General features: G+C 36.2%; 1 long non-coding RNA gene across 1 annotated transcript in view; it reads right to left on the reverse strand.

The window, feature by feature from the left end:
• The window catches only part of LOC132665883 (uncharacterized), a 91,950-nt gene extending 65,970 nt beyond the window's left edge, over positions 1–25,980 (reverse strand). The window contains exons 1-2 of the long non-coding RNA XR_013551456.2: positions 25,698–25,980; positions 19,970–20,115 (exon numbers count right to left, since the gene is read on the reverse strand). This is a non-coding gene — a long non-coding RNA (uncharacterized LOC132665883). The remainder of the gene's footprint in view (positions 1–19,969; positions 20,116–25,697) is intronic.
• Between the last annotated feature and the right edge of the window lie 1,375 nt (positions 25,981–27,355).

Genomic DNA, 27,355 nt, shown 5'->3' on the forward strand with positions numbered 1-27,355 from the left:
ATTTGACTGACACATTTTTGCCACCATTTGCTTTCAACATATCTGCCTCATTATGTTTGAATGTGACATTTATAAACAGCATAATGATGGATTTTTAAAAATCCTACTTGGGAATTCTTGCCTTTTAAGGGACCAATCTTTTTTTTGTTTGTTTGTTTGTTTATTTTTGAGACAGAGAGAGACAGAGCATACGGGGGAGAGTCAGAGAGAGGGAGACACAGAATCTGAAACAGGCTCCAGGCTCTGAGCTGTCAGCACAGAGCCCGACGCGGGGCTTGAACTCACTGACTGCGAGATCATGACCTGAGCCGAAGTTGGCCACTTAACTGACTGAGCCACCCAGGCGCCCCGGGACCAATCATTTTTATTTAATTCACTTACATTTATCATTTTTACTGATATACTTCATATTAATTCTACTATTTTATTTTCTATCTTTTACTTATTGAGAGTTTTCTTTGCTACGTCTTAGTCTTTCTATTCTTCTATGAAATTTAACAACTTTTATTTATTTCATTTTTCCTTTTGTACTAATTATGAGGCTATACAATCCATTTCTATTTGATAGTGAGTCTATTTTCCAATCCACATAATTGAATTAAATCTAAAATTTACCAATATTTCTACCCTTCTTATGGAGAACACATGGACCTTAGAACATGTTACCTCTGATTACACCCCTCTCATTTTAGAAAGTATTTTTTTTCTTGTGATATTTTAGATCCATGTTTTTAATGATCCTCAATTACTTGTAAATTTCATTCACCTGTAATTTTCGTAATTGACTTGTCATTGTTTATGTGTAACACTGTCCTTTGGGGGTCGCTTTCTTTTTTGCAGAAATATGTTTAGTTGTTATGAAACTGAATTTTGTATGAATGGAAAATACCTGGCCTGTTATTATTTTTTGGGCCTGAAATTACACCTTGTCCTCGGTTTTTATGACAATATCTGGGTTATTGATTCCACACCGACAGCTGAATCACATTGAAGATAATACTACATTGGCCCTTATTGTTATTTTCTGGAAGAATCGTCTCAATACAATGGCGGCTTCTTTGAAGGAAATCTGTGTTTTTGTTATTGTTGCTGTTCTTTAGATATTCTTCTTTCCTACACTGTTTTTCAGTTTCACTACAATGCATTTAGTTCTTAGTTTATTTATTTTATTGAAACTTATGGTTTTCTGGTATTTATGACTTTCAACATTTCTGGCAAACTCTCAGTAATTTTCTCATTAAATAATTCTTCTTCCTATTTCTTTTCTTTCTCCTTGGATCACATATTTAATCTATGTAGCAATTTCTCATTCTCGTTTCCACATTTTAATTAATCTTTCATATTTTTCATCTATGTTTCTTTGTGCTGATTTATGGATGATTTTCTCAGCTCCAACTTTTGCCCACTGAGTGTTTAATTGCAATGGTATTTTTCATTTCTACAAGTTCATTTTGATTCTTTTCTATACTTGGTTTTTCCTTTAAAAAATTCTTTATCATTTTTAATCCTTCTTTCATGTCTTCAGTTTCTTTAAATATACACGTTTTGTAATCTTTTTCAGAATTACTCTTATATGAAATTGTTGAGAATGAACCTATACCTTATTATGCATGCTCCCTCTCACTCCTTTGGATGTTTTTGCTTGTGTGATTCTAGCTGTTTTCTTTTGAGCTAATTTTAGTTGTCTTTTTTTTTTTTTAAAGTTATAGAGTGAATTTGCATTTTTAAAAATTCTAATGAATAATCTAGGGTTTTCACTGACCTGGGACTTGTCTGAAAGATAAATTATCATTTTATGAATTTGGTTTCCATGCCCTTGTATAAATTTGGAACCTACTCTTGTGTCTGGGATAATCTTAGTTTTATGAAATTTCTTTTCCCCACATGGAGTCTGGGGCAGAGACAAGTCCCCAGAGATAGTAAAAGGATTTTTTTTTTTTTTTAATTTTAAGGATAGGATGCTTTTCATAACTTTAAGTTTCTCTAGCATGCTCAGATCAAAGTTTACATATCCCCTTCCCAAGTGGGATTCCCAGGTTCATAAAGCCTATATCCAGATCTAAAATAATCTTTATAAAACATGATGATCATCTTACCACAAAGTTTCAACCTATGTTTAAACATTTCAGCAAGCTTCCTGTTATTTTTCTGAAGGCTAAATATGTTCAACTTTGTGTATGAATTCTTTCTAGGTCTTCTACTTATTCCTTCTTCCTGGTATCTTTTTATTTCCACCTTCACACTCTATATTCCAGTTACACTTGACTTCTTTTAGTTTCTTGAATATGCCATGCTCTTTCTTGCTTCTGGGTCTTAATCAGCTCTTTCTACTTCATAGGCTATACCTTTCCCTTCCCTTCCTAAGATAACTCTTTTTTCTTTCTTTTAGATTCTCGCTAACTATGCCATAACTGTATGCCTAACTATAGCATGGAGTTTTCATAACCCATGTGCTTCTTTATCTTAAAATTTACCATCTACTATTGAAATATCCTATTTAATTGTTTGTCTTCTTTTCTAGACTATACACTCAATGAGGGCAGGAAAAATAGCTACCATATTTACTACTGTATATCTAATGCCAATAAACTTTCTATACATAGTAAATATTCAATTCTTATTTGTTTTATAAAACAAAAAAAATGTATACATTGAATAAATGAATAAATAATGGCTTTAATTTTTTTGTTTTGTTTTGTTTTGGTTTTCGTTGTCCCATTATAATACTGTTGAATCTGGTTAACTTTCAATTAACTAAACTTCAATCTAATTTTATATACAAAGTTGCTTGCTTTATCCTATATATGAAATATGTTATAGAAATATACATGGATTTGCATGTAGAAATATATTATCTAGGGGTGCCTGGGTAGCTTAGTTGGTTAAGCGTCTGACTTTAGCTCAGGTCATGATCTCACGGTTCGTGGGCTCAAATCCCGCACCAGGCTCTGTGCTGATAGCTCAGAGCCTGGAGCCTGCTTCGGATTCTGTGTCTCCCTCCTCTGCCCCTCTCCTGCTCATGCTCTGTCTCTCTCTCACAAAAACAAATAAACGTTAAAAAAATTAAGAAAAAAAGAAACGTATTATCTATAGCTATCTGAAGTTAATTCAGTTCTCAGTAATTCCACTAAAGTGATTTGTTCTGGTGGTTATAATTTAATTTCATATACATTCTTTTCTTTTTAATGTTTATTTATATTTGAGAGAAAAAGAGACAAAGTGCCAGCAGGGAAAGGGCAGAAAGAGAGGGAGACACAGAATCCAAAGCAGGCTCCAGAGCCTCGAACTCATGAACTGCAAGATCATGACCTGAGCTAAAGTCAGAGGCTTAACCAACTGAGCCACTCAGGCATTCTTCATATAAATTCTCAAGGATCCTTAAACTATACAATCTGCCTGGTTCATTGGCCAAACTTTGGGCTAATCCTATGCTCTTATCTTACCAGTCCACTCTGTTTTGATCATAGCAGTGGAGAAGCTGAAACCATGTTAATATTTTATTGTACCAATTAAACTGCTAACAATAATCTGTGAATATGGGTAAGAGAAGTGGGTTTTCTTACTGGGAAAAGAGAAACAAATTTTCTCTGAGGAGAGTTAAAGCCATCCTCAGTGGAAGATGCAAGGAGGCAGATACTGCATATATGATCCCCTGCTGGTACAGGCCTATCACTGCAGGAAGAAATTCTGAAATGAAATAACAGAGGCAGTCTTCATGCTGCCTTACCAGGGGGGGACCTGGATTAGCTGTCAAGAACACTTGACCTGAAGTTCTAAGTGGAAAAAACAAAAAAAAAGCAAGTAAACATCAGTGTACATCTGCTTACATTTATTAAAGGGGGAGATAATGGTACTCTTTTAATCAATTATTCTGCAATGCATTTTAAAATACAAAAAAATATATACTGCAAGTGGAAAATGCAGAAATATGTGTTTGTTATCTAGGCTCTCAATAACAGGTTGGGATTCTTTCATGTGGAGAGAAGAGGTATTTTTCTTCATAGTTTTCAGAACTTTGTTGTTAATGTCCACACTGAAAGAAGGCACACCCCAGTGCATTCATTCTCTGTATATACTGCATATGTACTTTTGAAATTTACTGAGAAAACAAAAATGGAAACAAAAAAACACCCCAAACCTGTGGCTGAATTTCATCCTAAAAGAACTGGGAACTAAAAGAGCAGCAAGTCTGCAAGTTTTCTGTTCCTCAGACCTGTTCAGAGTAAATATACTCTTGACTTTAGGATTTTAAATTCCATTCTGCTCTAACCTTGTGTTATAAAACAAAAGATAGCAAGTTGATTGCAGTCTAGCAGTGTTCTTTTGTTTCCATATGTTACCAGCAAGCTGTATTTAAAACATCATTTTTTTTTTTTTATGGAACAACACCCAGTGCTTGAATTCCTACACAATTTTGAGTAGTATTAAGCAGAAAGCCAGACCTTTAAATATCTCTGAATATAGTAATGTGTCCTGTTAGAAAACTGATATAGTATTCTTCTAACATCCCTAAAACACTTGTCAGGGTGGCAAAAGTGATTTGCTCTATGGAAATTCTCTGACCACAAAATCCAGGCTGATGTCTTACGGGAAATGTGTTGAGTTATTTTTACATAGAATTCTATGCATTTTATGTTGTGTTCTTCTTTCATTCTGTAGAGAGTGCCAGAATAAATTTGAAGTGCTTTTTGTATGAGATGAATCCATCTGTTTTCTAAACACTGCCTCTGTGAAAACTGTTTTTAATTTAGTAAACAAGTACAATTACATTGTAAGCTTCAAAATGAAAGGGGCAGCAATATAATAGTAAATCAATATTAGATTAATTTGAGGAATGGAAGTTATGTAGCATTGCCAGATGAACTCTAGACTTTAGATTTGATGTGTATGTGTGTGTGTGGAAGGGGATTGCCAAGCCTGTTAAAATGAAAGCAAATTGGTATTTTCTTTCATTTTTTGAGCTTATATATCCACTGTAATTAATTATGGAAAGTATTACAAGATCCAAAGGCTTGGATAAGAATGGTTTGGAATATTTCTAGAATTAGCTAAGTTGATAATACTGAGTATCCTAGATACAAATGATTTTTGTTTCTTTAAAGAATCCTCTCATTAATTTAATTAACACTTGAGCAATTTAAGGAGCTCACAAAGCTAACACATAATATGATTATGGATATACCAGTGTTTGCTTTTTTTTTTAAGTGTATTCATTTATTTTGAGAAAGTGGGGAGGGACAGAGAGAGGGAGGGAAATAATCCAAGCAGGCTCTATGCTGTCAGTGCAGAGCCCGAGGTGGGGCTCGATCCCAAGAACCCAAGAACCGCGAGATCATGACCTGAGCCAAAATAAGAGTCGGATGTTCAACTGACTGAGCCACCCAGGTGCCTCTATACCAGTAATTTGAATAGGGATATCAACTGCCATTAGATAATGATCTGTCCATTTTATAGGTAATTTCCCCCAAATTACTGAGTTTAGACGTAAAAGCCTTACAGTAGCCTGGAGAAGAAAGGCTTTCCATCTGCATTTCATGAGTATTCCATAGTGTTTAATAGCATCTGCCTTGGAGTGACTTTTCCTGGGTTCCCACTTTAGCTCAACCACTTAATAACTTTATAACTTTAAATCCTATGTGTTACTTAGTTTTGTTATCCTTCAATTACTTTTTCTTTTCTTTCTTTCTTTTTTTCTTTTTTTTTTTGTTTGGAAAATGAAGATATTGAGAGTGTCCACATACAGCTATTAGCACAGTGCCTGGAAAAGTAAATGCTGACTAAAGTATATAGTGTTAATTTGTGTTATTATTTAACCAAACAATTATAATGACAGGCTTCTCTCAGAAATCAGAACTCCCCACACTATGTTTTCCTTGGACTTTGTATAATAACTCTTTTTCAGTGGTTACAAACTTGAAATTCATGAGTGTGAAATAACACACACACAAATATTTTCATTTTTATATAAATGCTACTTTTCAGACCTTTTCCATTTTGGTACAATTTTTAACCTATCAGGATTGCTTTATATATCATTGTAAACCTATCTTTATTTCTCTGTCAAAACATCAGACTGAAATGGGGAATTTCCAGGCCCTGAAAGCATCCTTGATTACTTCCTTAATAGAATTTGGACACTATTTTTATTGTTGTTTAACTTTATAGGAAAGTCCAACATATAGTTTTCCTCTTTGGATTTAAAGGTAGCATTTGCAAAGTAAAAGAGTAAATAAAATTTTCTCTGATTCTTTATCAGGGAGCCTGAAAATCTGTATTGATTTTGCCACAAGTGCGTTTCATGGCCTGTGATGATAAATTGATTTGGGGACTGTCCACGTTGCAACATCTTTGCACACAGCCAGTTTTACTGACAACAACGCTGCTCTGGAGACCCCAAGAACTATGATCTCTGACTTGGGGACTTTCATCCCTTGTCATCTAAAATGTCATTTCAGAAACATTCATCACAAGTCTGTCACTGGACAAAAAAATGGGCCACTGTGATACTCACTCAAATAGACACAGTTTCGCAGCTTGTGTGACAGGTCCTGCTGTTGGCTACTTGAGATTATGGAGAGGTTCAGACATGTCAGATGCAGAATGGGGCAGACAGGAGATTGCAGCTGGAATGGCATTGTGCCTGCCCACTGAGGCTGCTCATAACGCAAAGGGATGATAGAAGAGTAAGAGGGCTCCTCGCTGCTTGTGTTGCAAATATCAAGTGGCTCACATTACTTGAGGCATATAGCTTGAGCTGTTACTATTAGGACACTTTTGATTTGGGAGCGGAACCCACCCTGTGTTCAAGGATTCAAGGATTCAAGGATATGCTATAAGGCATATCACACAAGCCATATTTGCCGCGTCTGTAAGTGTGCATGGTGGTTCAGTGCAGTAGAGGCTCACCCAAATCATCAGATGCCTTTCAGGGCCACATAGACCTATTACGTCCATTCCCTTATGATGAAACAGCACTTTCTGTACCATTACTATCACCAGCAATCCTGGTCTGTCCGTTTTATCAACCTTACACTATGTGAATTCCTCATTAATATTTGAGACAGATGTATTTCCCAGGGGAATAAGTTTATGAGGATAGAAATTAATGCAGCCTTGATAACTTCATAGAATATTTTGTGTCATCCTTCTCTATCTGAGCCTTTAATGTTAATGTAGGGACAGTTTTCAGTTGTTGCTACACTGGGCTCCTCCCACTTGCCTACCTTCTCTTCAGGTGAGATGACTTTCACGTTGGAACTAGAATCTGTTCCATCAGTATTAATCATTCTCCAATCTTTCTTTTTTTATCTTACAAATTATTAATTTCTGAATGTAATCTCAACATACCTAACCAGGGACTTAAAGAACTGACAGACTCTTCATATAAGCTAGGCTTATTTTGTTGTTTGTTTTTATCTAACACATTTTCCTTCCTTTAACTAAAAGACATTTAAGTACATTTTGGTAAGTCATGAGTTAATTCTAAATTCAAGTTCCAAAAAAATACATATCTCTACCTCCAAAATTTAAGCAAATCTTGAATGTTGCTAGTGACTGAAAACATTACTGAAGTTAGGGCTTTCTCTCAGTAAATTCTCTAAAAACTAAGCTGCCTTCTTCCTTCAGTGATCCTACTAATGCCTATTGATTTGTTGATAAAGAAGGAAATATTTGGCCTCTATCATTTTGTAATAAGGAAGGAAAGACAGACATCTTGGTGGGAAATTAATGAATGATGTGCTGCAAGAAAGAACTTAGGCTTCCCAGTGACAACCTCATAGATTGTCTGCCACTTAACTTATAAAGCGCGTTCAACGTTTATGGAGAAAGCTCTCTCTATTCATGTTAGATGAAGAGTTTGGGGCCTGAGAAAAATAGAGCCTACCTAGATCCTACATTCCTCAGCGTTCCTTTGAGAATTCAGGAGGTTAGCCAAGGCATGATGTTTAAATCCACTGATGCTTGCAGACAGTTCATTTAATAGTCCTTGTCTTTAAATTTTACTGCTTTTAAACTGTTTTCAATTTCCCATTATACCATGGCATACGATTATTTGTGCATTACTATACTGGGAGCTCCTCAAGGGCACGTTTTAAAAAAGAAGTAGTAGTGTTATTCATACTTGTCTTGTAGCACACTGTATCTTTCAATTTACAGTTTTGAGTTAAAATCGATTGAAGCTAGAAACTATGTTAAAAGAATAAAAGTTCATAATGAATTGCTCAGGGAGGAAATATAGGACCTGCCTTGCTTAAATGTTTTCTGTTTCTCTTATTTGCCTTAAATAAAGGTATATCTGACTAATTTGCATTATTTTCCTCTCTGTATTGCCAATATATGTCAGCAAAGGAAACCACCCAACAGCTAAGGTAGATACTATCAGCAGCACACTCAAAACTCTGGGGAAGTTCAGGCTTATTCTATCCCCAGGGAAAAGGAAACCTGGTTATATTCAAGTGTGTGATTTCTATTCTAGGCATGAGCATTTATACCACTCTACTAGGGGAAGCTGTTAGAGCCAGAAGTAGGAGCATAAATGGAACAGGTCTGGATGGATGTCTGTTGGGTCATATCCACATGACCCATCTCGTTGTAGCCTGTGTCATAGCCAGGCTTGAGGATCCCTTCTGTTGGTGACGGATGACCACTGCCCACAGAAGGCCAAAAATGAACCAAGATGAGGTCAGGATAGGTGAACTGGGGAAAGCCACTTAACCATGAGTCTAGACTAGACAGGAAGAACTCTCAGGACCCATCTGAGATTTAAATGTTCATGATGACAAAAAATACACTAGCCTCCAATATCCTGCTTTCTTATACTCTAGTCCTAACAGCAACTCGTAAGGCTAAAAAAAAGGGATTCCTTGTCTTAGACTTGTCACTGAATCAAAGTTCTAGTAACTATTTCCTACTCCTACTCCTTATTTGACCCATTTCTGAAAATGAACAGAAAATGAGCAATAATGGTGATCTCAGGACAGAGGTAATATGATAAAATATGTAAGGAAGAAGGTATGTGGTTTTATATTTGTTTTATTCTAACATATTCCAAATTCCTCTCTTCCTTTGCTCTCTCTTAGTGTTCTCCTCTCAAACTTTAGGCCCTTTCTTAAAAAGAAAGATTGTTCTAGGGTGCCTGGGTGGCTCAGTCACTTAAGCATCCAACTTTGGCTCAGGTCATGATCTCATGGTTTGAGAGTTTAAGCCCTGTATTGGGCTCGCTGCTGTCAGCACAGAGCTTGCTTCAAATCCTCTGCCCCCTCTCTCTCTGCCCCACCCCCCACTCACACACTCTCTCTGTCTCTCAAAATAAATAAATAAACTTAAAAAAATTGTTCTAAATTGAGTTAATCTACAGGTAAGAGGTTATGTTTCAGGGATTATTCCTAGCTACAAAAAAGTGCTCAAAGGTGTTTTTTTTTTGACTTTCTAGAAGCTTGAAATTACGCACTTAAAAATATACTTACTGACTTGTATATAAAATTCATGTTAAAAATATATAACATATATATGCATGGTTACACACATTTCCACATTGCATATCTCTATTACAAAAGAAGTACTTAGAATCAATCTGAAATTTCTCATGAAGCTACGTTTGATACTTTACAAAATGCTAAAAAAGAAAAGAAAATCCAGTGTATCTAGAATCCTAATTTGAGCAACTAAACCAGTCACTTTATAGCTACAGTTGACTTCAGCAAACATCTTACTTTTCCAAGTACTAACACCTCTACTACCTGCCAGGGTGCTCATTGCTTATTTGCTTCTTTTGTCTGAAGACAGGAACCTGAAAGTAATTGCCTAATTAAGATAGTACTGGGGAGACGTAGTGAGCAAAACTAAGTGAAATTAGATAATTGCTCTCAATCTTGACTGCACACTGGGAATCAACCTGGGAAGGTTTAAAAAATGTATGCTTATGAGAATGCAAGTTGGTGCAGCCACTCTGGAAAACAGTATGGAGGTTCCTCAAAAAACTGAAAATAGAACTACTGTAGGACCCAGCAATTGCACTACTAGGCATTTATCTATGAGATACAGGTGTGCTGTTTCAAAGGGACATATGCACCCCCATGTTTATAGCAGCAATATCAACAGTAGCCAAAGTCTGGAAAGAGCCCAAATGTCCATCGATGGATGGATGGATAAAGAAGATGTGGTATATATATACAATGGAGTATTACTTGGCAATCAAAAAGAATGAAATCTTGCCATTTGCAACCACATGGATGGAACTGGAAGGTATTATGCTAAGTGAAATTAGTCAGAGAAAGACAAAAATCATATGACTTCACTCATATGAGGACCTTAAGAGAAAAACAGATGAACATAAGGGAAGGGAAGCAAAAATAACATAAAAACAGGGAGGGGGACAAAACAGAAGGGACTCATAAATATGGAGAACAAACTGAGGGTTACTGGAGGGGTTGCGGAGGGGGGATGGGCTAAATGGGTAAGGGGTACTAAGGAATCTACTCCGGAAATCATTGTTGCACTATATGCTAACTAATTTGGATGTAAATTTTTTAAAAATAAAAAATAAAATAAAAAAAATAGAAGGTTCTAATCCAAGTTAAAAACAATATGCTCCATCCCCAAAGATTCCTTTATAATTGAAATGGGGGGGGGGCCCAAGTCTTGGGATTCTAAAAGCTCCCTAGGTCATGTTAATGCAGGCAAGGCTACAGACCACTGAATTCGAACTTGAGAGATATCATACTTCATCAGTTAATCTTTACTTAGCAACAGTATTTTCATCAGATCCTCTGTGGGACTTGGAAATAATATAGACTATATATATATATATATATATATATATATATATATATATATATTCTTTAAAATATGACACATAACTCCTATAGAGGTTGGAGAATAAAGGAATTCTACAGAAAGGAGGAAATACTAGATTTCCTTGTATTTCTGAATGTACCCTTTATTTATGTTATTTTCTAATGAATTATAATTGCAGTGATGTTATTTGGAACAAGGAGTGCTCCTCTTTTGCTACACAACGTTACCATTATAAATGGTTTAAAGATGAAGATTGGAGATTAGGGTGCTATTGTATTTATAGCTGTTAATTTGATCTTTTCTTCTTTACTATTCTAGTAATAACCAGGGAGAAGGAGTTCATGGGAAAGTGTACAACAGGCATTCAATTATATATATTTTATATAGGCAGGAGGTAGCTGGGATAGAGAACATGTATGTCAGGAGCAAACTATCTGACTTGAATCCCTGTTTCTGCTTATTCTATAAGTATCCTAGGAGACTTGCTTAGCTTACACACTTACTATTTTCAATTTCATAGGATCAAGAGGGAAGTTAACTTGGTCAATTTTAAGCATTTAGAATATCGCAAGTCCTTAATAAGAACCAGATATCATTAAATGGTTTGTAAACTTTAAAGAATTATAAAACAACAACATGCTTTTAACATTGGAGCCCCAAGGTAAAGTACCAACTCTATATCTAGATCTAATATAGTATGTCATATATTATAGTATCTCTGCCTTTTTTGTAGTGAATCAAAGGAAAATTGATAGTTTTATTGCCTTTAACAGTGTAAACAATAGTTATCCATGAAAATGATTTTGCAAAATCCAGGAAATAAGCAAATTTGGATGACATTAATTAGGCGATGAAAACATTACAGTACTTTGTAGAACTTTTAATCTGATTGTCAAATAGGGTTTTTTGTTTGTTCGTTTAAGCAAATAGCAGGTAAGTTTCATATTTTAAACATAAGCAAACTGCTATTTCAAAAAGATTTTTTAAAGGAATATTTAAATGTTATGTTTTTAACTTTGAGGAAACAGTTCATTAAAAAATAAAACTTGGAGCGCCTGGGTGGCTCAGTCGGTTGAACATCTGACTTCAGCTCAGGTCATGATTTCATGGTTCATGGGTTTGAACCCCACATCGGGCTCTGTGCTGACAGCTTAGAGCCTGGAGCCTGTTTCAGATTCTGTGTCTGCCTCTCTCTCTCTGCCCCTCCCCTGCTCGTGCTGTCTCTCTCTCAAAAATAAATAACATTACAAAAAAAAAAAAAAAAAGTAAAACTTGTTTGGAAGTATAAAAGATAAAAAAAAAAAAAAAAACCCGTATAAAGTTGAACAATCCATGAATCCAAATTTAAGTGCTTATCTTTTGCCTTTTTATGGTAAAAATGAACTGTCCTGTAACTACACTGTCAGCTCCGATTAGTCCTCATTACTAAGCTATTCTGTTCCTCTAAGCAAGTTAATGAAAAGTAAAGAGTTTCACTCTTGAATTCTAAAGTATCTTATTGTTTTATTTCATTTTATTTTTTTGAGAAAAGATGTTAAACAGAACTCTTCTGAAAGGCCAATTGTCCTGGTTTTTGTTTTTGGGTTTTTTTTCCCCTTCCACTTTAAAAGCAGACTGGCTGTGCCATTTTATTTGTGTCAAGTAGTCTTTGCTTCCCATTTCCATTTTCTTCAGCTACTAATGCTATCTTGCGGCAATGCTGTTCAGTGGGCCCAGGGGAGCCAAGTGTCAGTTTTTCCAGATGGCAAGCTGCCAGTCGACAGTAGACTGTTGAAAGTCACCGAGGGAATTCATTTCATTGCAAAACCAAAGAACATCATTTCATGCACACCTTGTACATGATCAGCTCCCAACAGCTGATGAGTAGCCACTAAAAAGGGACAGATGGAGAAAGACAGAGAGGAGAGAGGCAGAGAGGAGAGAGACACACACAGAGGAGAGAGAAGGAGGGAGGGAGAGACACATGCCATTTTAGTGAGTTTAGCCCATGTTCTAGACTATTATACAGTGACATACTGTGTTTTGCAAACAAAGTTTTTCAACATTACTGCCAATTTAGAGGAACTTCTCTCCTAATAGCTGGAACAAAATTCTCAATTTGCCCTAATTAAAATACTAGTTTTGGGGAATGAGGTTTTCTCCTTCATCTTTAAACTGAACATTAAAAATAGTTAAATCACTTTATATGGTCTTTAAATTGCATTCTCTCTTCCAGAATTGTTAACTCTTTTTGCCTGAAGAGAAAAAAAGTCAATGTATAAATATAATATCAGAGTGGAATAGAAAGTGGTTTTTCTATAGTAAATATGTTGGCTATTATAAGGTTTGTATTTAAATGGAAAGTATTATGAGTTCTACCAATGGGGAATGCTAACGGAGAAATATGTTACTTTTTAACAGTTATGTTAGTGGAAACTCAGAGCATGGGGAACTGTCTGATCTAAAATATCATTTTACGAATCGAACAGTTATATCTACAGGTAGAAAGTTGAGATTGCAAAACACTGTAAATAATAGGATGCAGGAAAATATGGTATATAAATTATGAAGCTAAGAGACAGATTCCTGCTTCAAATTCACTAGTTACCAGGGATCTCGGGCAGCCTCTCTGGGTTTAATCTGTAGACGAATCAGTTTGGTTTGCTTCTCTGAGTATCTCCCTTCTCTTAGGGGATAGAGTTATTTGGTTAAACTCCAAGTTAAACACTTGTCTCAGTAAGGGTTACATTGTGATAGTTTTGTTACTATAACACATCTTCATTTTATGATAGCACAACAATTTCTTTATGGAGGAGGAAATCAGAAAGGTAATGTTTTTCTGAATGTTACTATAAACATTGACAACTTGTAGCATGTGTATATACTGACTAAACACACTGCTAACACCGGCATCCAAGTGCTTCTTCTGTGATTATTGTTATCCTTACATGTTTTTAGCACCTTCAAATGTCTTTAATCAAGTATTCCCTGAATTTTATCCATCTAAGAATTAAAGAAGTAATTATTTTACTGAAAAGGAATTATTTTAATTCACAATTAAAAGTGAAATTGTATTTGTCATAATGGGTGGTGACAGAGACAAGATTATTTTTCAGGTAGCCTGAAGCTAGACTATATTTTAAAGCATATTTTAAATGTATTCTAAAATATATTCTAAAAGTAATAATATATAGATTATCTGTTGTATTTAGTACCTTTTGCCATGGCAAATTTTGAATTACAATTTTGAATCTTCTTTTTTTTTAATGTTTATTTATTTTTGACAGAGAGAGAGAGAGAGCGAGAGAGAGAGGGAGAGAGAGAGAATGAGCTGGGGAGGGGCAGAGAGAGGCAGACACAGAATCCAAAGCAGGCTCCAGGCTCCAAGCTCCAGGCTGTCAGCACAGAGCCCGACGCAGGGCTTGACCTCACAGAAGCCAGATGATGACCTGAGCTGAAGTCCCACGCTCAACCGACTGAGCCACCCAGGCACCCCTACAATTTTGAATCTTCTTTAAGAGCTTTAAGAGATTTATGGCAAGATTTAAAAAAAAAAAAGTAGCCAAAAATGTTTTGAATTTTAAAAACTCTACTTGATAGTCACTATTTTGCTAATTTTCCCATTCCTTTATCTAGACTCCCCAAAATGTAGAACGCTTGTTCAGGTCCTATGAAATTTAAAGAAAAGCAATCATTCACCCTGCTTTTCATAAGCTTAAGGTCTCAAAAAGGACAAGGTAGTCCTTGGTGTCCACAAATACATACCATAATCATATAAACCAGCTGTATACATTTTTAAAAATTATGATTAAAAGATAATTAATTCTATATTCTAAATATAGAGTTTTTCGATGTGGAATCTTTGATGAGTAATTGGAGAACAAGATTCTTTCTAAGTTTATTTATTCTGAGAGAGAGAGAGAGAGAGAGAGAGAGAGAGAGAGCCCATGAGCAGGGGAGGGGCAGAGAGAGAGCCAGAGCGAAAAATCCCAAGTCAAGAAGTCAAGAGTTGGATGCTCAAACAGCTGCCCCTGGGGCACAAGGTTTTAAGGAAAATCAGCTATTTTCCTAATAAGAGAAACAGAGGGGAGTTTGTTATGAATTTGAAAGCTGAACATACATAGCCCTGTATTACAGGGGAGAAATCTACAGCTCACGTACACTAACTAGCTTTCCCAAGATTCAAGGGCGACAGCACAAGGGCTGCATAGATGCCGGAGGGTCCTGAGCCTAGTGTGAGACTCCCTGCACTATTCCCCAGAGAGGACAGACTTTGTGTGATTGGGAGTATTTAAAGTAAAATAGTTCAGTCCTTCATTGCTTTTGTCTTCAGTATTGCAAAAACAGCGGCTCCTGCGTAGCAGGAACATGAGCAAAAGTGCAGGGCTGAGGCCAGGGGTCAGTGTAGATCCCCTGGAGGAGCTCAGGGAGCCCAGGAGGAAATGTGAAAATCTGAGGGTGGGAGTACTGGGTGTTCTAGGAGACAGACTAGAGCAGCCAAGCGCCTATTTCTCAATGTCTTGGGGCAGACTGTCTAGATTTCCTCATCACTGCTCCACGCAGGTGTACAAGTAGGGTGATCTCCAGGGAGCCATGCTTCTCCAAGACTTTTATACACTTTTTAATTAACATAATATTAAGTGCTTCATGTGTTATTAATATAATAATCAGTTTTCACTGTAACAGGAACTGAGCTCAGCACCCCTTCTCAACCCAAATGGATGCTACCATTACCCTTTGAAAGGAAAGGAACAAAGGTGTGAGTCTTTGAAACTTTCTCAGGTCAAACTGCTAATAAGCAGCAGGTCTGGGAATTCAACCCTGTGCTGACTGACAGGAAACCTTTGCTCTTAACAACTACAGGAATATCGTACATAAAACGTATGCTGTGCATAAATTAATTTCATTGGTTATAAATAGAAAAAAAGAAAAATGATTCTGCTCTGTTTGAAAAGTATGTTGGATCCAAAAAGCGTATTTGCCTTTTCAAACTAAGATTTCGTGAGATTTTAATTTGCTATGTGAATTATATTACCAAAAGAATGGAGGAATAATGTATGTTGCATTGTGGAAACTTGCTTGACCATGTGGCACTTTGGCTGAAGTTAATTCTTTTTTCTAATTCATTCATTTGTTTCTAAGTTACTATCTATTTACTTTCTTGTCTCTTCCACACATCTAAGTCTTAAATCAGAGCCAGGTCAGACTGTTCTGGGTCATGGTAAACATATACAAGGTGACTGAGAGATATTTCTTCAAAAATAGATCCACATAGCACTCGGATAGTTTGGTTGCTATTGTCTTATTTTAAAAGCTCCTTGTCCTTTGGTAACTGAAGAAGTCAAAATCTACTTTCCAGATTTTTCCTGCTAAAATTATCATTATCTATTAGCTGAAATAATGTGCTACACTGAATATTTAAAATTTTTTTTTCAACTAAAGTGAATACTTCTCGATGGCAGGAATATTTCATATTGATGTTTCTCTATGCAAATAGTAGAACCTCAATATTTTCTGAATATTACTTCTTTCTATTCCCCTCCTAAATTGAGTGTCTAGTTGAACACTTCTATATAAACTATATGTATTTTCTTCTTTCCATCATTAAGATTATTTGCCAGGTATTCCTACATGAGGTTTTAGATTATCAGAGATCTTCTCAAGGAGGATTTGCTAATGGACCCAGCTTTCATAGGGCTCTTCAGTTGGTAAAGAAAAGGACTTGGAATTTATTTTCCCTTAGCAAAGGGTATTTTCTAAACTACATTTTTTTATTATTGTAACAGATAACAATTTGAGGTATCACAGCATCTGCTCACACTAGGAAGTCGAGGGGAAAGGAGATTACAGTTATCCAGCTTGGATGTGACGGGCCATGATGCTGGGAAAGGAAAGGAAATATCAGCTTCAAGCAGTGGTGTAAATAGGGTGGTGTGGTCACACCGGTTACAGACACAGAAGGAGAGAACAGGGCCAAAAGTATTTGCTCTGGGTGCCTTCCTACAATTCATCCCATCTGTTCTGCGATGACACTTGTTAGTCACCATTGCAGAGTGGCCCTGCTTCACTTTGACCTTATCTGCTCATCAGTGGTCCCACGTTTCTCCCAATAGCCTTGTACACATCTAATGAATCACCTGTGCAGGGTCATCTTTTCTTGAGTCCCTGAGAAGTTATCTCTGTTTCTGCCCTGCTCCAACCCCAGTGCAGAATGAATGTTTTCTTAAGATCCTGAACCAGTCAAGGATTTAATAGATATAATCATATTGATCCTAAGAATCGTCAGTTTACAGGAGTGCCTGGTGACTCAGTTAATCATCCAACTCTTGATTTCAGCTCAGGTCATGATCTCACGGCTCATGCTGAGCCTGCTTGGGATTCTGTCTCTCCCTCTCTCTCTGTCCCTCCCCTTCTGATGCATAATCACAATCTGTCTCTCTCTCTCAAAAATAAATATTTAAAAACAAAGAATCATTAATTTATAGCTTTTTGTATTCACTGGCTTGTACTAAACTGACTAAATTTTCATTTTCTCTAGTTTTTCTCTCAATTCTATGCTTTAAAAAAAAAATCTATATAGTGCCTAAATAAATTCTGACCACTTCTGTCTCCCGTGGTGGCACCAGCTATATTTGTGAGGGTCAAGTAGTTAATAGATGCCTGTTCACTAAAGCCACTCAATGATATGTCCCAAATCTACATCTTTTGAAAAAACAGTTTTTTGTTGTTGTTATTGTTTTTTTTTTTTTTAATTTCCAAATTTCCTTTATTAGCCGCGGAGGTTGAGTAAGATTTTGAGAATCATGCATGGCAATATTCATTATGCAAAATGAAGTTAACTGTGATACTTGAACAAGGAAAAGGATGTGCTTGGTGTACTTTCTTTCTTTGTGGTTCTTCAATTCGTTCTGAAAGTAATTTCAGAAGAAGAATTTTCAAAAGGTAGCATCATCTGAATAACCAGTGGTTAGACTTTCAGAATCATTATTTCTGAGTATGAATGTATTTATTTGTATACATAAGTCCAGTCCCAGAATTAAATTACTAACGACAAACCTAGTAAAAATAGTAAATTATCAGAGATCTCCCCAGGTAAGCGGTATCCACTTACGTACAGTGGTGACATTTTACCAGACTCCCACCAGAAGCTGCAGTTTTAGCCAATCTAATGCCTTGGCTTATTTGTGTCTGCCTGGACAAGTAGTGAGGTGACAGAATGCCAGAGGTGGAAACCTCAGCTCAGAGAAAGCAGTGTTTTCTTCCCTGTCAGGGCTGCTCTCATTGTTGATGCTAATTCTAACTTGGCTCCTGCTGATCACTGGCAAAGGGATCTGATACTGTTTGACTTTCAATTTGGGGAAATATTTTAGAATTTGCCTGGGGGCAGAAAGCACACATTATAACTGGTTTTGTGCCAGCAGAATGAGAAGTTGTCGATACATGTTTGTTGAATCAAATTGATTTGAATTGAACACCCACTAGATGCAATTAGTGTTATGACAGGGAAGAGAAGCTTTGCGGCAATTACTCAATATTTGTGGATCACCTACTATACACACTAGTCTGCTATGAAAGAGAGAGCAAAGTTGACGTTTCTGACCTCCAAAAGCTTCCTATCATGCGTGGGATGAGAGTGAGATAGAAATCCTGACTTCCTTCTAAGCATACAACCATACTGAGTGACAGCAGAGTCAAGGATCACCATGTTCTAGATGACGTTATAGAGACATTTCAAACAATGTTTCAGGCCAAGGCTGTAAATACATGCCCATGGTATAAAATACATTATACCAGTTATATATACTTCCTTAGTAGTGTTGTCATGGATGTGAATATTTACCTATCATTTAACATAAAGCTTGCCATCTAGTAACTTTTCAACAGTAGACAATCTTGCAGAATCAGACTAGAGGCTTCTCTGGCATTTGCTAGCTGCAGTGCTTTCTTATGAACATGCATTTGGAAAACAACCAAGGAAACCATGGCAGAGCAAGGCTATTACCCCACAGAACTAATCTAAGTCATCACTTATGAAACAGTGGAATTAAGCATTGGGTATTTTCTATGTCTTTATGGGCTACATTTTCCTTATCTGGTTATTGTGTAGTCGCTCTGTAAGAGAATTTAGAAAGTACCTCTTCAAAGTCCCAAATGAGAACGGAAAACATAATTGGAAGGCATCTCTGGTATAAAAGAGAGAGGCAGGGAATTGCAGGAAAGGAAGTGAGAGTCAAATATTGCCCAGCATTCTCTGTCAAAGTAAAAGACATCTTTAGACATCCTCTCCAAGACCAAAGAACAATATCAAATGTCTGTTCAGACCATTGTAAGAGTCCAGGAATTAGATAAGATACTTCTTCATCTAAGAGTCGGGTAACTAGTTTGGGTAAATATGGTGATTATATGTTTTTTTTTTTTAATAAAAGTAGATGCGCTTGACTAAAAGTCTTTTTTCACTGATTTTAGTCACTTAGAATTTTAATCCATTTACTCACTGACTTAAAAAACAACCTCTGTTTTTTGTGGGTTTTCTTTTTTTTTTAATTGGGCTTGGTAAAGTCAAGTGATTCTCCATGAATCAGATTTTCCCTAAGTCAAGTACCAATGTTATCTGTTTTTCTTCACTTTTTCTGTCTTCCTCCCATTTCAACCTCCACTTATATGCAATTAATTTCCTCAGGCCCATCAGGTCACTGACTGAAAAATTTGTCAACAGAGGTCCTCTTCTGCCCTATTTCTACGCTGCTTGTCTGATGTTACCCTCTCCTTGTTTGTTACTACATTTTTCCACTGGTAGTTTCCCTCTCCTCCTTTAGATTTAGATCTGATCTTAGTGAAACTTTCACTTACTGCATTGTAGTAGCCAGACTCAGAGATATTACCCATTCATCCCCACTCCTGGTATCCTTACCTTTGTGTAATTTTCTCCCAGATTGTACCAGAGTTTGTGTGATCAACAGAGTATAGCAGAAGTGAAGGGTATATCATTGCCAAGTTTGGCTTCTAAAGACTACTGCTTCTATCTTGGTTTTGTGTATTTGCATGTGTGTGCATGTGTGTGTTTGAGTGTAGTCACTTGCTCTCAGGGAGGTGAGCTGCCATATTATAAGAACACTCAGACACCCTGTGTAAAGGACCATGTGATGAAGGATGGTGCCTTTGGGCCAATAACCAGAAAAGAATGGAAACTTACCAATAAGAACTTGAGTGAACTTAGATGCTGATTCTTCAGCCTTGGTTGAGTCTTGAGACGACTGAAGTCTTGGTCTACATAACCTTATGAGAGGACCTGAGCCAGAACCATCCACTCAGGCTGTTCCAGAATTCCAGACTCAGAAACTGTATGAGATAACAAATATTTGTTAAAAGTTGCTATATTGGGGGGCGGGGGTGATTTGTTACATAACAATAGAAGCAATACAAGCATAATGTGTACTTACAGCAGGACCTCATCACTTTGTCATCTCTTCTTTTGAGAAATGGAAGTTAAGACATACTTCCTACATCTTGGATTCAACACACTAGAGTTGACTCTTAGGTTTTGCTAAAACTACTGCATGGTGGGATTCTCTACCTTTCATGTTAGTCCAGAATTTAGGGCTGACCTTTAGCTTTCATCTTCATCTCAGAGGAAGGAAAGCTGAATTATCTGGTACTAGACTATCCTCAAAAACTGGGTCATACACTTAACTACTCTGCTTGATAGAGGGTTGGGTATATGTGTAGAGGAGAATACAGTTGTACAACCAAGTTTTAGCATGCTTTATTTAGGCCAGAATCTATTTTTCTTGTCCCTTCTTATCATTGCAAAGAATAATACTCCACAGATAGAGCTGATTCTCATTTATGTTCTTTAAAGTCATGGCAAACCCTGGATTAGCAAATACTGCACCATTGCTCCTAGGGGAAACAGAAGGTTAGATTCCTGCAAGATTCCTGGTCATATTTTCTTAATTGATCAACATATAACCTTGTTTTATGTGTATTTCTGCCTGTAGGAACTTTATTCGACATACACAGGCATATCTCATTTTATTGTGCTCCCCTTTATTGCACTTCACAGAATTACGTTTTCCATCAGTTGAAGGTTTATGGCACCCAGGTCAAAGAAGTCTATTGCCAGCATCGTTCCAATAGCAATTTGCTTACTTCAAGTTCCTGTGTCACATTTTGGTAACACTTGTCATATTTCAAACTTTTTTGTTTTTTTAATATTTGTTATGGTTATCTGTAACCAGTGAGTATGATTCACTAAATGCTCAGGTGATAGTTAACATATTTTAGCTATGAAATATTTTTTAATTAAAGTATGCACATTGTTTTTTAAGGCATAAAGCTACTATACACTAGACTATGGTTTAGTGTACTTTTATATGCATGGGGAAAGCAAAAAAAAAATATTTCGCTTGGCTTTATAATGATATTTGCTTTATTGCAGTTGTCTGGAACTGAAACTGCAATATCTCCAAGGCATGCCTGTACTGTTGACCCATTAACATTGAGCTCACAAGTGACGTCACTGTAACTCATGCCTGAACAAAAAGTATATAACGTATATTTTCTTTGTAAGGCATATCACAGCTTTCTTGCACTAATCAACATTACATAGCATTTCAGTACTATACTTGAGGGCTATTATAAACAATGCAATGACCAATCAAAAAAACACAAATATGCAAACGTTTGGCACTAAATAGATTGTGAAAAGGGCACTTTTTGTAGTATGAGAGCTGAAACAAGAAGGCAGAGTACTGTCTTGTTCAACCTCAGCTAGGAATAGGCACATTGGGCAACTCAGTCTTTCACCACCTTGCAAATGTCTGCAGTGTGCCTTGGGAATGACTTGCAAAAGTGCCTTGAGTACTGGTTTTGAGGTTGCAAATGAATGTTACCAAGTAGGCAAATTTGCAAATACGGAATCCACAAATAATGAGGCTCGACTGTTATTTACTTTGTTCCTCATATATCCCTAGTGGTAAATGTGACAGAGTCTTTGTCATAAATTTACCTGCTCTCTAGTGGATATGAAAAATTATAAAAGGCAATATCTGCTTTGCTGCACTGGCTCCCGAACACTTTAGTTAACCTGAATACCTACTGTCATCCAGTATCACACTGATTTGGAGGGGTGGAGATCAACCATTCCGAAGCTGGAACAGATGGGACCCTTTATCCAGTGAGGCTGGACAGCATGCTGCTCTGTACCATCAGACTCTGTACCTGGATAGAATCACTGATAACCACCTCTACCTGCCCAGCAGTTTCTGTTTTCACACACTCCCAACACTCAATATCCAATATCAGTAGATACAACAATATAGATCTTTACCAAACAAACGGATTTCTTCTTTCTTACCCCTTCAAAACCTTCTCTGCCACCTATCTCCACATCAACTAGGAAACTTATACACAAATCTAATCAGAGTTGCCTAATTATAAAATTACCTACAGAGCATACTGAAAAAAAAAATCAACTTCTCCCAAAATATGTAACAGAATTTCCAGGCAAAGGCCTTAAAATTCTATATTCTTATCAAATATTCTATAATGATTTTTATGATTAGGCAAGTTCTCAGCCTTAACATTTCTCTAAACACTTGAAAACTTGAAAAAGGATAAATAAAAGAAAATAAGTTACCTGACTGAAGATTTCTTTTAGGTCCACTTGAACCCAGGTTTTTAATTGAAATGAGCTATCAGAAAGGCTCAGCTTTAAACAATTTTCACATAAGTAATAGTTAAGAACATCCTAATAGAATTAAATAAGTTATCAGAAGTATGTCCTATGGTCCTGAGGTGGCAATAGTTGTTGTAAAATAGTTAATATATTAGATTTGAGACTCTAGACTCACTGTTTCTAGTGCTTTCTTGATCTTACCCAAAGGCATCAATGGAACATTTTTAGCAACTACAACAAAACTACTACTTGCCTGATAACAATGATAAGACAGAAGGGCACAATTAATATTAGATGAATTTCCATTGTAGATATACTAATATGTAAAACAAACAAAATAACAGAGGCATCAAAAAAGTGATGAACTGATGAATGAAACAATTGATGAATTTAGATTATATTATTATATTATTAGATTACACTTATTTATTTCATGTAAATTATAATTGCCCAGTCATGTTAAAGACTATTTTCTGAACTAGAAAAAAAGTAAACTGAGATAGTCTTGAATAATGTATCCCATATCTGCAGGCTTCTATGATTTTTTTAAGCTTACTAAGAAAACAAAACAAAACAAACCATCCTCTTTTTTTTTCTAATTTGTATTATTTACTTCTTAACAGTATCTATTTTCCTTTATATCCATTACCTGCCCCCCCGCCCCCCGTTGAATGTTGATCATTAATTTAAGACCTTATTTACATCCTTGAGCTGTGGTGTCAATTTTTACTGCTCTAGCTACTCCTTTGAAACACATCATGGAAAGGTGCTGTGTTAATAAAGAGCTCTATTTTTACTGAATCTCAGAGTCCGGCCTCTCATGGATCACTTTCCTCTAGGGATAATTAGTGCAAATTAGTGATCCTGAAACTCTGGTGCAAATCTGAATCTTCTCTAGCACTTCTTAAAAACAGCTGCTACAGCTGTATCTTAGCTTCTGAGTAAGATCCTGAGTGTGGGATCTAAGCACGGGAAGCAGAGGGTGCATCGTAAGGAGAATCATGAGTGAATTTTGCCACTCTTAGACTTACCCACATTCATAAGAAAGGCATGTGCACACACATTTTGCTGTCCCTGGCTGCACTGACTTTAATTTTGGCTTCTTAATATACCTAACCCTGCCAGCCCAAATTTCTACTCCTAATAGCTGAAGGTATACATTGCCATTAATTCATAGAATTTATTTGCTCCATTTTGATGACCATTAAATCATGCAGGGTTTTCAGCTAAGAAATTTAATTTAATTTATGCATGCTATTAAAAGAATAGGTGTGAATTAGTTAATATGATATCATTTACAGGATGGGAAGGTGCATTTTAATTTGTCTGAGAAAATGCCTTAAACAAAAGACTACATTAATAAAGAGAATTCCACGTTGTGAGCTAGAGTGTTGAAGTGATTCTTTTATCTTGATTAGAGTCTTTTGAGTCTTCAAATCGGATCCAGAAATTGGTCTCCTATTTTCCCTCTGTGCATGGCTAATCTATTATCACTTTTTGAAACACATCCTTTAAGAAGCCTACCTCAATTGTTTGGTATTATTTCATAAGTCTCCTCCCTTCAGGGTAATTTAATCTTTTCCTTTTTAAATCATACCAAGCAATGCAATAATCAAAATGTTATGTATGAATGAAAATGGTTTTGCAGCCTTTCGTTCCATTATAAGAATAGTGAAAGAAAACTGAATGCAAGAAATATATTCACATGTTCTAAAAAACTGCATAGCATAGATTGGATGCTGAATGTGATTTGCCATTAAAACAAATCAATAATGAAACCTTTTAAACGTTGAAGCAATCAAACACAGCTGAATAACATTAATTGGAAATCGTGATATACTTTATAAATCAAAGATGGCAAATCAATAACAAGGTTGAAGGTGTACCTGTGGTGATCCTTCTTGGTTGCATTCTCCTGACAAGTGACCACATAATATTGATTGGGAAGAAGCTTATACTGAATAGATGGCATAAACTGATGTTTGGGTCATTCACGGCTTATGGCCACAAAGAAGAATGAGACCTAAGGAATCAGTCCCTTTATGTGTACATAATTACATAAGCAAACAAGAAATACTCATGTGAGCATAGTGGTATTGTTAATTAAATGGTCAGTTTATGTTGGATTATATGGAATTAAAAACAGGAACCTGTGTCATTAATCATGGAATCTTGGAAAGGTACTTTAGAGACCCTAATTCAACATTCTTATTTTATAGTGTGGAAACAAAGAGAGCAGATAAATGATTTGATCACGTTAAAACAATAAGTAATATCTAAATCTAGAACCCAAGACAATACTCTCTCTGTTTCTGATGCATGTATACCAATGTCTAGGAATTAAACACATACACACATCTAATTAAATAATATTTCTATTGCAAAGTGTATTTTGGAAGTTGGTTCAATGGAATTTGGATTCTATTTTACCAGAAATAGAATTTTACCTAATAAAAGCTAAATCTCCAGAGAAATCCATAAAAGTTTTCATGCCATCTTTCCTTCTACAGTTGGAAGGAGAACTGGCAAAACTTTTTCATTCCTGTAACTTTAAGAATAAAACATTAAAATCTAAAGTGTTTCATTATAAATTTATATAGTCACAGTGAATAAAACTTCTCGTATGTTTTCTAGGTTGACATTCTACAGTATGTGTCTACACTTTCCACTAATGCAAAATTTCAAATTCAGTAAGGATGAGATAGAGCCTGGAATTGTGCTTTAAGGAACCCCAGTTAACTTAATATATATTTCAAGATACTTTGCATTATATATAGATTCCTTCATGTTCTTAAAAAGGAATGCCCTTGGGGCGCCTGGGTGGCTCAGTCGGCTGAGCGTCCGACTTCGGCCCAGGTCATGATCTCATGTCCGTGAGTTCAAGCCCCGCGTCGGGCTCTGTGCTGACAGCTCGGAGCCTGGAGCCTGTTTCAGATTCTGTGTCTCCCTCTCTCTCTGGCCCTCCCCCGTTCATGCTCTGTCTCTCTCTGTCTCAAAAATAAATAAACGTTAAAAAAAAATTAATAAAAAAAAAAAAAGGAATGCCCTTTATTTCTTTCTCTTACAATCCCAATTAGCTATTTCCCTCAGCTTTCAAAACAAATAAAATGACTCATAGTCATCTTCTAATACATATTTTAAATTATCATGGAGAATTTTATGCTTCCAGTGTTCCATTCCCAAACTCTAATGCGAGTTTAGTCACCTCCAACCTTAATTCCCACTAACTCTATGTATCACTTACCTATTGCTTTGTAACAACCCCAAAACCTAGTGGCTGGAAACAGCCATTTATTTAGCTCACGTTCTTCACAATCTGAAGTGGTCTCAGATGGGTTGTTCTATTGGTCTCAACGAAGATCACTTACGTGAATACAGTCACCTGCCAGTCAGTTGGAAGGCTCTGCTGCTTGGATTGGCTGGCAATAGTGGGTGATGACAGAAGTGACTGGGCCACATGTAGGCTATCAAACAGCAGACATCCAGGGCTTTGTCACATGGTGGTTGTGGTGGGAATTCAAAGAGCACAAGTAGATGGGAAACCTCATTGTGCAATAATTTTTTTTAGTCTCTGCTTGCATCATACTGCTAATGTTCCACTGGCCAATAAAAAGTGGTATAAGCCAACCCAGAATCAAGGAACAAATTAATAGGCTCCATTTCTTAAAAGGAAGATCTGCAAAATCACACCACCAGAGCATAGGTGCAGGGATGAGAAGAGTTTGTCATCATATTTGCAATCTATCATATATTGATCCTGCTTATGACTACTTTGTTGCCAGGATAGAATGTTAGAAAATTAAATAACTAGATCAAAGCCCCACACCTAGTCAATTTTAGGGAAATATTCAAGCCAAGATATATTTGACTCCAAAGGTATCAAGTCCATCTTATGACAGACCTTAAATACATCTCATACCTCTTCCTTCTTTCATCTTCACTTGTAGGTCAAGCCATCATCTCTGACCTGGATATAATCTCCTTCCAGCTGATCCTCTTGTTTCCACCTCCCCTACCTGCAATACATTTTCAGTGACATAAACTGAATGATATTTTAAAACGTAAATGAAATTATGTTATTTCCCTAATTAAAACATTCCAATAATTATCATCCTCCTACTTAGAAAATAAAAATTCCAAGTCCTTATCTTGTGTATAAAACCATAGAAGATCTTCTTCCTTGCTTTGCTTTCTGTACATACATCATTATATCCTGCCCAGGGTTCATTATGCTTGAGCTACACTGGCCTGTTTACTGTTTCTCTAATATATTGAGTTTATTCTCTTTAAACGCCTTTATTTTTGCTGTCCCTGAAGACAGAACTTCTGAAAGGAAGACTCTTCTCTCTTGGACTACATGGCTCTCTTTCATTAGGCAGGCTCATTGACAATGTCAACCTCATAGAAAGGACTTTCTTAACTGTTTTCTGTAAAGTAGCCATGGTTTTCCCTGGGACCTTAAAAAAAGGAAATTTATTACATTAATATTGGGGTGGGAACTAAGGAGTGTCAGTCAATATAATACACATTAGTAATTATCTTGCACGTTTGTTTATTTGTATAACATCTATTTTCTTGCTATCCTTGTAAACCAAATAATAGTAGAGACTGTGTCTATCATAATCACTGAGACATTCTAAATGACACAATATTTGTTGAATTAGGAAATGACATGCTTCAGATCTTGGAAAAAGCCATGAAAAATAACAGGGCTCTTTCCACATCTTTGGCAGCTTTCAGTAATGAGCTGAAGGCTAACTGTTCCAAAGCTCATTCTCCTAAGAATTTTTCTTTGATGAGAGTCTCTACACTATTGTTGTACATGATTCCAAAAGGATTAAAGCTTTCATCTTTAGGGTATTTAGGCCAGGTATGACTTAAGGGATATCTACATAACCGAAG

The sequence above is a fragment of the Panthera onca genome, chromosome D3 (assembly GCF_046562875.1).
Source record: "Panthera onca isolate mPanOnc1 chromosome D3, mPanOnc1 haplotype 2, whole genome shotgun sequence".
NCBI lineage: Eukaryota > Metazoa > Chordata > Mammalia > Carnivora > Felidae > Panthera > Panthera onca.